General features: G+C 35.9%; 1 pseudogene; it reads left to right on the top strand.

The window, feature by feature from the left end:
- Window positions 1–2,131: 2,131 nt before the first annotated feature.
- Window positions 2,132–3,600, top strand: LOC140507737 (C-1-tetrahydrofolate synthase, cytoplasmic-like; annotated as a pseudogene).
- Window positions 3,601–4,712: the final 1,112 nt, after the last annotated feature.

Below are 4,712 nucleotides of genomic sequence, written 5' to 3'. Positions count from 1 at the left end.
AAATGTAAAATTCACAGGCCTTGAAAACAGTATTAACATGAGGGGTAAGATATAATGAGGAGTCAAGGATGGAACCAAGGTTATAAACCTGAGGTCCTGAAAAGATGTCCTAAAATAACCTATTAAAAATTTTAAACTGGATAACACAGACATCTCAAATTCAGTACTTTCAAAATGGAGCTATTATCTTTCTTCAAAACCCACCTCCTTTCAAACGTGCATTTTTCCACTGAGGGCACCATCATTTTTTCATTACAAATGTCCACAGCCCCAATGCTATTCTCAAGTCTTCAATGACTTACTCTCTCCTCCTTCTCTCCCTTCATATCCAATCAGTTGCCAAATCTTGATCCTACTTGCATAATACTTCTCATGTCTATCCCCTTCCCTCTACTCACTTAGCTATGACCTTGGTTCAGAGCTTCATCTTTTGTCTGTACTTCACTTGACAATTGCAATAGTCTCCTAATATGTCTCCCTGACTTATATCTTCCCTCTCTGATTCATTCTTCTTATAATTGCCAAAGTGATATTCCTAAAACATAGTGTGGACTCTGTCACTAAATTAATACAATCTGACTGCTTCCTGTCACTATGAAGATAAAATACTCTAAAATTAAAGTTATTCCTTTGTAACCCTACTTCAGCCAAGATTTCTAGACTTATTATCTCCTGAGATAAAGTAAGACTGATGAATTTTAAATGTAGAAAAAATACGCATTTATGGAATAGCTGATGTAAGAATTGTTTTATGGGCTATGCATTAAGGTTTTTTTGTTTCATTAATGTTTTCATATTTAAATTTTCATGAAGTTTACAATGAAAAATAGTTCCATAAAAAATGAACTTTTTGAGAAATATAGATGCATATAGACACTAAACATATACTGTGAGTATGCATGTACTTACTCTATATAAATACATTTAGAGTGTATATACTATATATTCATATATATATGGCACCAATACCCTGTACACATATTTACATACTGTGTATATGTAATACATGTAATATATTATTTATTATGTATATATATAATTTAGTGATAGCATTTTGATTTATGTTACCTTCTGAATATTTTTATTTATTCCTATTAGATAGATAGATAGATAGATAGATAGATAGATAGATAGATAGATAGATAGATAAATAGATAGGTAGGTAGGTAGGTAGGTAGATAGATAGATAGATAACCATTAAATCCTTGAAAAGTTGTAGTAGTGTTTTGCAAATGAATTTGTACTGGTAACCGTTGCTATTACATCTCCCACTATTTGACAAAAATAGTAAATCATTCTTGGATGAGGTGATTTCTGAGTTTTTCAGACCTCTTTGTGGCTATAGCTTTAAGCTTCTCAAGAAAATGGTAAGAGAGATTGTATCTGTAAAAATGTTCATTTCATACCTTTTTGGACTTGACAGTATTGAATCAAAATGGACTTATGTTGAACTAAACATGTATGAAAACACTCATTTTAATCCATTGATTTTTATTTTTACCTTCATCTTTGTTAAGTTTTATGTCACACAAACTGCAATTTAAAATGCAAGGTCAGAACCAAAAAAGAATATTACAGTCTAAAACATATCATAGGCATTACATTCTTAATCATCAAATAACTATTATGGCTAATAAATATTTTTTCAAAAATGTATCAGTATTTTATTATCCCCCTAATTACATGCCAAAACAGTTTACAACATTCATTTTTAAAACTTTGAGTTCCATATGCTTTGCCTTCCATACTTCTCATTCCTCTCATTGAGAAGGCAAGGATTTCAATATAGGTTATAGAGCGGTAGTCATGAAAAATATATTTCTATATTAGTCATGCTATGAAAGAAGATATAGATCATAAAGCAATCAAGACAAATAATGTTTCAAAAGTATGCTTCAATCTGTATTCAGATACCATCGGTTCTTTCTCTGGGAATGCATAGCATTTTTCATCATAAGTTCTTCAGAGTTATCTTGGATTATTGCATTACTGAGAATAGCTCTCATTCACTGCTACAAACGAAACCTTTTTTTAATCTTTCTTGGATGCAGACCTAGTAGTGGTATTTCTAGGTCAAAGGGTACGCATGGTTTTATAGCCCTTTGGGCATAGTTTCAAATTTCTCAAAAGAATGGGTGAATCAGCAGCCAATTTGGTTACTGCTGCTATTGATGCCTGCATATTCCTGAACTGATGCAGACATACAAGGCTCTCTTTAATCATTTGGTGCCTTCAGTCAGTGAAGTGATGAAGTTCTCAGATATTCAAGTTCATAGGCTGAAGAGACTAGGAATTGAGAAAGATGACACTGCCACCGTAACAGATGAAGAAATAAATAGATTTGTGAGATTGGATAACGATCCAGAAACCACAACTTGGCAAAGAGTGTTAGATACCAATGACAAATTCTTGAGGAAAATCACAATTGGTCAATCATCAACTGAGAAAGGACACACAAATGACTCAATTTAACATCTCTGTGGCTAGTGAAACTATGGCAGTTTTGGTGCTTACCAGTAGTCTAGAATATATGAGAGAGAGATTGGGCAAGATGGTTGTGGCAAGTAGTAAGAAAGGAGAAGCAATCAGTACTGAAGACTTGGGAGTGAGTGGTGCTTTGACAATGCTGATGAAGGATGCAGTCAAGCTCAATCTCATGTAGACACTAGAGGGGACCCCAGTGTTTGTTTATGCTGAACCACTTGCCAATACTGCACACGGAAACTCTTCGATCATAGCCAACAGGATCGCACTAAAACTTTTTGGCCCTGAAGGATTTGTAGTGACTGAAGTAGGATTTGGAGCGGACACTGGAATGGAAAAGTTTGTTTTTTTTTTTTTTTTAACATCAAGTGCTGATATTTTGGTCTCCGTTCTCTTGTCGTGGTAATTGTTACCACCATTAGCGCTCTCAAAATGCATGGAGGAGGCCCAACAGTCACTGCTGGAATACCTGTACCAAAGGATTACACAGAAGAGAACCTGGAGTTGTTGGAAAAAGGCTTTTGCGACTTGGGCAAACAAATACAAGATGCCAGGCTATTTGGTATTCCAATAGTCATGGCTGTCAATGCATTCCAGACTGATACTGAAGCAGAAGTGAAGTTGGTTGTCCGTCTGGCTAAGGAGGCTGGAGCCTTCAATACTATGAAGTTCACTCATTGGGCAGAAGGGGAGAAGGGAGCTGCTGCCCTTGTTCAGGGCTTTCACAGTGCCTCCCAGGCACGAAATCACTTCCAGTTCCTCTATGACATGTAGCTCCCTGTTGTAGAGAAGATCAGGATAATTGCACAGAAAATCTGTGTGGCTGATGACATTGAATTATTGCCAGAAGTTCAGCATAAAGTCAGTCTACACAAAGCAGGGATTTGGAAACCTGAATGGCTAAAACACATCTGTCCTTATCTCATGACCCAGAGAAGAAAGGTGTGCCCACAGGTTTTGTTCTGCCAGTCCATGATATCTGGGCCAGTGTTGGTGCTGGCTTCTTGTACCCTTTGGTAGGGATGATGAGTACAATGCCTGATCTCCCAACTTGGCCCTGTTTCTATGACATTGACTTGGATACATGTATCAGAAGAGGGGAATGGATTGTTCTGAATTGATTAGACGTGTCTTCCAGAAACTACACTGGAAAGTTTTCCCAGAAGCCTGCATTTGTAGTGCCTGACTTACATTACCACATGTAGATTTGCTTAAATCATGGAAGTTTTAATCAGTTGTGAAATTAAATTAAATTAAACACTTTTAATATCTTTAAACTTATTATTTCTAATTCCAACATCTCGTTCCCCTTATTCGCTCTTTCCCTCTTTGATATAGAATTAGTACTATCTCTAATATATGTTTAACTGTGCCTGCCTCTCCTATTGCTTTAATATCCCCCACTGAATATGTAACAGTACAGGATTTTAATAAAGATGAGATCCTAAAAAAGTGGGTGAATCATTTCACAACTACACCAACAGTGCATTAATGTCTCATTTTTCCACATCCCCTCCAACATTTGTCATTTGCCTTTTCTGTCCTAATTAGCCAATTTAATCCATATGAAGTTGTACATCAGAACTATTTTAATTTGCATTTCTCCAATAAACAATGATTTAAAACATTTTTAATGTGGTTATAAATAACTTTGATTACTTCATCTCAAAACTTCATATCTTTTGATCATTTTTCAATTTGGGAATGGCTCTTATTTTTGCAAATTTGACTGAGTTCTCTGTAGGTTTGAGAAATGAGGCCTTTATCAGAGAAACTTCATTTTTTCACAGTCACTACTGCTAACTATATTTCCCTCCACCCAAATTCCCACCATTTATTCCATGCTCTCTCTCTTTTCACCCCATCCCTCTTCAAAAATGTTTTGCTTCTGGTTCCTGCTTCCCACAATCTGCTCTTCCTTCTATTGCCCCAACTCCTTCTCTTACACCCTTTCTTCTAATAATCTGTAGAGAAGATGAATTTCTATAAGTAGCTAAGTGTGTATGTTATTCCCTCTTTGAGCCAATTCTGGTGAGAATAAGGTTCACTCTTCCCTCCCACAGCCCCCATATCACCCATCATCCCCTCCATTGTAAAAACATTTTCATGGCTCTTTTATGTGAGAGAATTTAACCTATCCTACCTCTCCTTTTTCCTTTCTCCCAGTGAATTCTTCTTTCTCACACCTTAATTTCTTTTTTTAAGGATATCATCCCTTCATATTTAAC

The sequence above is a fragment of the Notamacropus eugenii genome, chromosome 5 (assembly GCF_028372415.1).
Source record: "Notamacropus eugenii isolate mMacEug1 chromosome 5, mMacEug1.pri_v2, whole genome shotgun sequence".
NCBI classification, from domain to species: Eukaryota; Metazoa; Chordata; class Mammalia; order Diprotodontia; family Macropodidae; genus Notamacropus; species Notamacropus eugenii.
The sequence above is the reverse complement of the archived record's forward strand: the minus strand, read 5'-3'. Positions and strand labels throughout refer to the sequence as shown.